The 8403-nt window shown below is 45.6% G+C and overlaps 1 pseudogene; it reads left to right on the plus strand.

The window, feature by feature from the left end:
- The first annotated feature begins 4070 nt into the window (after positions 1 to 4070).
- On the plus strand, positions 4071 to 4189 carry LOC136637768 (5S ribosomal RNA; annotated as a pseudogene).
- Positions 4190 to 8403: the final 4214 nt, after the last annotated feature.

The raw sequence follows: 8403 nt of genomic DNA on the forward strand, positions 1-8403 counted from the left end.
TTGTGCCGCAAGGTCCATAAAAAAAAATAGCGAAGTAAAAAGGTCAAAGCAACAGGGAGTTGCTTTACTGGTCAGAATATGCCTAAACTATTGATATGATGTCCAAACTGAATGCCTGTTGAGTAGGATGACTACACAGTTTTGCCTTGTAAACAGAGGCTTTTAAAAGTAGCAAGGGATGGAGAAAGAGAAAACAGAATCAATGGTGAGGCCATCTGGTCAGCTGTTCAGAGACTCTGGCTGATCCTCAGGCCAGCCTCATCCCTGCAAATTGAGACATCACTCATGTGACCAATTGGGGGCAAAGTTTCTAAGCTGATCTCTATTTTGGTTGTGGGGAAATATCAATTGGCTGGCAATTGCCCAAATGTGTATGTATGATGGGGGGGGGGGGAGAGAAAAAAGGCTCCTATTTAATTGAGCAGCTAACGCTTTCTTCAGCAGTGTTTTAAAAAAAAACACAAACCTCAGGTGCTGAATTTCTGCAGTCAAAAAAGATGGAAAGACACTTTTCTGAATAACCTCTATGTGTATTCTCTCTGTCCTAATATGACAGCATAGTAGCCAGCCTAGGAGCGAGTTGGCACACCACAGTATAGCAGTGCACTGTGACCCTCAAGCTTAGAGAGCCTCTGGTGGTTGAAACCTGCCCTATTTTTTACTGACTGTAGTCTGTGTCCTTTTGCTGTCCTCCTCTTCCCTACTACTTCCTGTCTTGTAATAACTTCTTCTGCCTTGCAACCCCTACTGCTGCGGTTCCCAGGCCTAGCCCTAGATGGAGGGTTGTCAAATCTGACTGAAGCAATTCCTGGATAGTTCTTCCACCCAACATGATGTAATGTTCTTAAGCCAAGGAGTCTCTGTTTCCATCTCCAGGATTGCTTTCCACTGTCACCTAGAGATTGATGCTGATTCCTGGAGGGTTGCCAACCCTACCAAAGAGTCTCATCGCCCACAGGCCTCCACACTCTCATGGAGTTGAGCACAGTACTTGGAAGAGTAGTGACTGAGCAAGTGATTTTTAATACCATATTGTTCACTGCCTTCCTTTGACGCTCAGGGCAGAGGACAATAAAATAGTAATAAAAAGCCATTAAGAAAAACACACTTTGTCAAATCATATGAGAACAAAATTCACTGAAGCAACTGTGGTGGCAGATTAAGACCCCTGGCTCATGACACATGGGCCAAAAGACACAACAAGGGGCTTGTTTTATAGCTATTCTTGATTAATCAATAGAACATAGCTGAGCTTTTGCTCAGAGGGCAACTATACAGTGTAAAGAACAAGATTAAGTCATAACACTTGAACCCTGATGGGACTGGCAAGGAAGAAAGAGCGATTTCTCTCCTAAATTGGGGACATAAGGTAGAAAAGAGACAGTCCTAGGAAGCAGTAGATACGCAGTGGTGGAATTATAAGTCAGATACTTGTTTACTTCATAATTAAAAGCTAATGGTTGGTGTGATGTTTTTCCTTTACACATAATACTTATTGAATATTTAAACAACACACACATACACACACACATTTCCTGACATGGGCAGTCTTTACTGACCATCTTTTCTGACTTGATCCCTTGTTACCAGTACCTGGAATAAATTCTCTTCAGAGTGTTCTCAGAGAAACTGGTATCAAGCCTCTTCATTTAAATTGCCATGGCACAACTGCAACGTATATCCCATATGCAATCCTCAATTTGACTATTATTTATTTATCACTTCACATAATTTAAGGGAGACTTCAGTGCAACTCTTCAAAGAGGGGACTTCAGAGCTGGGGTGTCACCACTGAGAATTTCTCAACCTGGGTTCAGCTCTGAACAGCACCTGGAGCAAATCCCTCTTCTCCCCAAATCTCAAGGAGCAGCAGGTATCAGCAGTGGCATAGCTACAAGAGGTGCAGCATGGTAAGTATTGCAGGCGCCGCAATGTGCTGTGTAAGCGTCCCCTCCCACTTCGCCATTGGAACCATTCCAGACAGTGATGGCAGCGTGCAGGAGCGCAGAGCGTGCATGGCTCCAGTGCTGAGTGGAACAATTACATGGTGCATTTCAGTGCCTGCAGTACTTACCATACCACAGCTTCTATAGCTATGCCACTGGGTATCAGAATAATCTCATTAAAGTCAATGGGAATATTTACAAGCTTCCATTGAAGCATGTGGTTCTTGATGAATCAGTGCTCAGGTCCCTAAATGAAACATGCAGTCCAATCCCATTCAAGTTTCCTTGTATATAAGCCTCAGTGAATTCAGTTCAACGGCTTGTATGCCCTGCTCCGATGCACTGCTTTGTTCTGAGAGTGAGATCCTGATCTCTGCAGATGTGCATGAATATGCCACCTGGGCAAGAGCAACCAGGATCTGGTGAAACCCAAGGAGAAATGAGACACAACCTTCTCTTGCCAATCACGCTCTTAATTATTATCTAATTAGTGAGCTAACTAATGCAGACTCATCATGCATCACCTCAGACAGCTCATCTCAGTCCACTGTGGGAAAAAAGCCAACTCCCTTATTTCCAAAATAAAATGAAATAAAGTGCAATCACTGCTTAAGGGACGACAGCCAAGACCAGGATGAGAAAATCATGAGATTTTGCAATGATGTCTCTTGTGTGTAACTACAGATATGACATTTTATAAAATGGCACATCATTCAATTCTCATTGATGGACTCTCATGATGCTGTAAATGCTGTATATTAACATTCAAAGATGTTTGCCAGGTGACTGGCTGGTAAAGGATCCAGTTACAATTTCAAAGGCCCATTATGGAGAACTCGTGCAAGGAAAGCACCCTACAGGTAGACCACAGCTGCGATACAAGGACATCTGCAAGAGGGATCTGAAGGCCTTAGGAGTGGACCTCAACAGGTGGGAAACCCTGGCCTCTGAGCGGCCCGCTTGGAGGCAGGCTGTGCAGCATGGCCTTTCCCAGTTTGAAGAGACACTTGGCCAACAGTCTGAGGCAAAGAGGCAAAGAAGGAAGGCCCATAGCCAGGGAGACAGACCAGGGACAGACTGCACTTGCTTCCAGTGTGGAAGGGATTGTCACTCCCGAATTGGCCTTTTCAGCCACACTAGAGGCTGTTCCAGAACCACCTTTCAGAGCGCGATACCATAGTCTTTCGAGACTGAAGGTTGCCAACAACAACAATATTGTCAGGAGGAAGTACAAAGTCAGTAGAGACTTAAGCCTTAATCTCTTTTTCTGTCTCAAACCTTGGAATATATCTAAGAATGTATCTCTGAGAGACATTAGACAAGAGAATTGACCCTCCATAAGCATTTGTGTTTTCTTAATGAATATTTTATTTACATAGGAAACTTGCTAAGAAATTGGGTGTGTCTGTACACCATTTTTGAAAGGCTCACTGAAGGGCTTGGTTTTGTTTTATCATGGGGGTGATCAGTTACTAGATCAACAGATTACTAGAGAGAAATGGGATGGGACTCAGTTCCAGCTCCCTGGCTCCTCCCTCCTGTATCATCTCCTGCCTTGGGTTTTTCAGGCTTCCTGGAAGTTTAAAGATTTGCTGGACTCTTGCTTTCACGTCAGCTCTTCCTTTCATTTCGCCTCTGGGTTTATAATTTTCTAATTTGTGTTGCTCAAGTGTCTCCCAACTCAGAAGTTTTTTTTATTCAGAAGTCAGCCCCTTGAGTAAGTCATTGGGGCTTACTCCCAGCTAACTGTGCATAAGATTGTAGCCTTAACTTACCCCAGTTGAGAAGCTGACAGGATTGAAAAGTGGGCTAAAAATAACCTGCCCACTTACTTAGGAAGTTTGTGGCACCCAGCCCCAGACTGCATGGCCAGGTTTAGATTAAGGGACACTGTAACTGTCTTTAGCAGAATCGCATTTATGATTAACAGATCCACAGGCTGAAGCATAACCTGGTGATCTGGGTCTTTCTGAAGCAGACTGTCCAATTCCCTATGGTTCCTGTCTGCTACCGGATACACAGAAGACAGCATCCTTTCCCCTTTCATTAATTGCACATGTTGAATCTTGAGACAGCAAGGTGGTTTTGCTTTTCAAACCTTCCCTGATTTTTTTCTGCATCAGGAAATATGGTCACTGCACCCTGCATGTGCCTGATCTCGTCTGATCTTGGAAGCTAAGCAGGGTCAGGCCCGGTTAGTACTTGAATGGAAGACCGCTTGGGAATACCGGGTGCTGTAGGCTTATACCACAGTCTTTCCAGACTGAAGGTTGCCAACCATCTCCCTATACTGAACACTATCTCCCGATCTCGTCTGATCTCGGAAGCTAAGCAGGGTCAGTCCTGGTCAGCACTTGGATGGGAGACCGCCTGGGAATACTGGGTGCTGTAGGCTTATACTATAGTCTTTCGAGACTGAAGGTTGCCAACCATTCATTGTCATATAATGATGAGGTATCAATGGGAAAACCTGTGTTCTGAGCTGCGCAGAGCTCAATACAGGAAGCAGAAGACAGGAGCTCCCTCAGTTAGAGGTGCTAGCAGACAGGGAAGCTCTTGTTGTGTAGTACATTCAGGAAAATGGTAAATCTGGCTCAGTTCCAGACTGATTTCAATGAGCTTAAGCATGCCTAACTTTCCACAAGACTATGCTATTTTGCAAAATTTCTATGCAAAATTGGATAGATATGGAAACTTGGGGCACACAGTGATTGCAAAGTGGCCATGGAAAAGCTGCCACTCTGTTTTGGTGGGTCATGACTTCCTAAGCCACAAGAATGGAGAAGTACCCATTCAAACTAGACAACTGAATCAACAGCTCCTTTGTGTGACATGAAGCACCTTTTATCACTATTATCAATAATATTATCAATATGGTAATTTCGATATAAATATTAATATTTATAGGTAGTGATAATATCAATATCATTAAAAAAGGATATTTTGCTGTTGTTGGTAGAATATCATTCTGAATACACTCATCTATACTGAAGAAAAAAAATCTGTACAATATGCCTGTTGGGCAGAATCCTAACCCCTTATGTCAATGCTTTCGAGCACTGGCATAGCGGTGCCAATGGGACGTGTGCTGCATCCTGCAGTTGGGTGTCACTCACGGAGGCCTCCTCAAAGTAAGGTAATGTTTGTTCCCTTACCTTGGAGATGCATTGCCCTTATGTCAGTGCTGGAAATCACTGACATAAGGGGTTAGGATTGTGCCCTTAATTGTATAGACTCTGTGCACTGAAAGAAGAGGGGGTGGATTCAGATCCTGATACTCAACAAAGCCTCATTGCTATTTTATACTGGTAACATGCTTATGGTGCATGCCAGGCAAATAAAATAACTTTGAGCAGAAAGAGGCTTGAACTAGGTGAAAAGGGGAATTGTACATCAATCATTTTGATAACATATTGATGCATCTCTTAAGTCGCTTCAGAGATTAAAGGCACTCTTATTGGCATCCTTCAGTCTCGGAAGACTATGGTATCATGCTCTGAACAGTGTTCTGGAACAGAGTGTCCTCTCCAGTGCGTGAAGCCTGGGTAGATATGGAGGATAGACTGTTTCCCATGCAGCAAATCCCCCCTCTCCACGTCGCTGAAATGGTCCAATAGAAAGGCAGAGGCCAATACGGTTGGTTCCAGCAGCATCGCAGGAGTTGCCAGAACATGACTGTTCAGCCATGAATTGCCTCAGGGACTCCTGCTCCGGATTTTGCCTTGAGGTTGACTCCTGAAGCTTTTTCCATAACTGGATGTAGCCACAAGGCAGTGGAGGTTTGGGATCAGAGTTTTTCTTCTCTCAGATGAGCTGCCTTCCCAGGCTAAGGAGTCCCATCTACCCGGTGGCTGTTTAGTCACCTCTTAGGACAAGTACAGCCAAACTGAGGGCCTATTCTTATCCCCAGCCCTCAGGGGAAGGTTAAAGGCAAGACTCTTTTTTTAATGCTCCAGATAGTGCAGACACATGTATTAGTCTGACTGCCATCCCTTCAAATATAGGTCAACATTTCCTCCTCAAGCAGGTGGGAATTTACACTAAGTATGTCTTTGCTTGAGGATATTATGATAATGTCTAATCTTTGCTGGTACATGTTGCCACCTAGTGGATAAAACATAAAATCCAATATAATTGCAGCAGAAATGTGATGCAGTCAGTGGTCTTCAACCTTTTTCATGGCACAACCTCAATGAATGAATGAATGAATGAATGAATGAATAAATAAATAAATAAACAAAAGTATGAGACTAGGAACCCACCACTGATCCTGCCCCACTTCCAGGATCTGATCTGCCCATCCTCCACCCCACCCAATGTGTTTCCCTCTACCACTTTTGTCTTCACAACCGCCTTGCTTCCACCAGCCAGCTAGCCTGGCTTCCTTTCTCTGGGAAGAATATTCAGAACCCAGAAGTAATGGACTTGAGCATGAATTCTGATTTCCATTGGTCTAACATGACAGGCCCTTCATACACCTAAGCAGTGGTATCTGTGGGCAGAAAAAGAGATCAGCAGCAAGTTTTAAGCTGCAACAACAATCCGCTGTGTGCTTACTTTGAGTCCCTGTATGCAAAGGATCAGACTACAAGGTTATAGATAATCAAGTCATTCCAAAGCATGGGAGGTGATTACCTGTTCAAGACTGGCTGACAAGCAGCAACACCAATCTGAAAAGAGACAACCTGGAATTAAGCACTTGAAGACCCAGCAATTGCTAGGCAGCAATTTTAAGCATGTGTAGAGCGAGAAAGAGAGAGCTCATGCTTCTACCCCTTCAGGCACCCAGAACCAGCTTGTTTGTTGTCCTCTTCTCAAACCTCCCTTGAGAGAACTGGGGCCAGATGCAGCTTTCAAATGTAGAATTTTCCCGTAGGCTAATTTCAGTTCATGGGAAAAGACAAAAAATTAGAAATTTTTTAAGGACCTTAGAACTGGATTTTCTTGTTTACTACAGTCACCCACACAGAGACTTTAAAAGGCTGCAGGTAAGTGAAGCATTGGTATACACAGTGTTTTATAGAAGTAATAGAGCCCAGTCCTTGCCCCACAGAGAAGGGACTGGAAGCTGAAGAGATGGACAATGATAGTAAGGAAAGACAGTAGGTAACTGGCAGCTATATTGAAAGCTTGGGAATAATGATGAAGAGAGAATGGGCTTCAAAAGGTCACAAGGCCCCCTTGCATTATTTTCTGTCGAATTTCTGGGCTCCTTCAGAAGCTAGCCCTGGTTGTGTTGTCTCCTTTCTCAACTCTGGTTTGGGAACCTCCAGTTGCTTGATTGCAGGGGCAGTGGCAGGCAGGAGGGAGCAGGGCCCATGAGAGGGGTAAATCGGCCTACTACAGAAACTCTGCCTTGTGGATCCACTAACCATGAAGGAGTGTATAGGAGCTTAGGGGCACAGTTGCGGGGCTACAGCTGCCACAGAAGTATGTTTGGTTCACACTGGACCACTTTCCATTCTAGTGTGAACCCCATTTCCCATTCTGGTGGTGTTTGTGTTTGACAACAATGCCTCAAAAACTGATCAAGGTCCAGTACTTTTTGCAGATTAGTTAACATAAGAACATAAGATTAGCCCTGCTGGATCAGGCCAAAGGCCCATCTAATCCAGTTTCTTGTATCTCACAGTGGCCCACCAAGTGCTTCAGAGAGCACACAACAAGACACAACCTGCATTCTGCTGCCCTTCCCTGCATCTGGCATTCTGAGGTAGCCTACTTCTAAAATCAGGAGCCTGCCCGACATGTAACCCATGATGGACTTTTCCTCCAGAAATTTGTCTAAATCCCTCTTAAAGACATCTAGGCAAGATGCCATTACCAATTCCTGTGGCAGGGAGTTCCACAGACTAGTTCAATGGTGATGCAAGGATGTGATCTTACACGTGGAAGGCCCATAGCCAGGGAGACAGACCAGGGACAGACTGCACTTGCTCCCAGTGTGGAAGGGATTGTCAGTCCCGAATTGGAATGGCTCCGAAGGGGGGGCTGCTTGCACACGGTGGTGAGGCTCCCTGCAAAACTCAGTGCTTTGCACCCCCTCCAGCTACGCCACTGAATTTGAGTTTTGCTTGAGCATCCAGAGAGCAGGTCGCAGGGAAAGGAGGTGCGGCCCATGGAATGGCTCCCTGCACAACCGAGCGCTTTGGCCCCCCCCTCTGGCTACGCCACTGGTTCCATTTCTCACCCCAGGCGGCTATTGCTCCGGCACAAAACGCGAGGAGCTGCTTCCCCTGCCAGGCAGCGGTGGCGCAGAGGGAGGGGGCAACCCCTCTGAGCGGTGATGCAGCCCCACTGCCAGCAGAGCGCAGGGCGCACGTGCGCTTTTGCCCACCGCCCAGCAGCGACCGGGCTCCAGCGGGGCGCAGCCTGCGCTCTCCTCCCGCTCCGCGCCCGGAAACAGGAAGGGCTGCTGGGCTGTCGCGGGTCAGCTGAGCGCCGGCGGAGGAGGAGG

The sequence above is a fragment of the Tiliqua scincoides genome, chromosome 1, assembly GCF_035046505.1.
Source record: "Tiliqua scincoides isolate rTilSci1 chromosome 1, rTilSci1.hap2, whole genome shotgun sequence".
NCBI lineage: Eukaryota > Metazoa > Chordata > Lepidosauria > Squamata > Scincidae > Tiliqua > Tiliqua scincoides.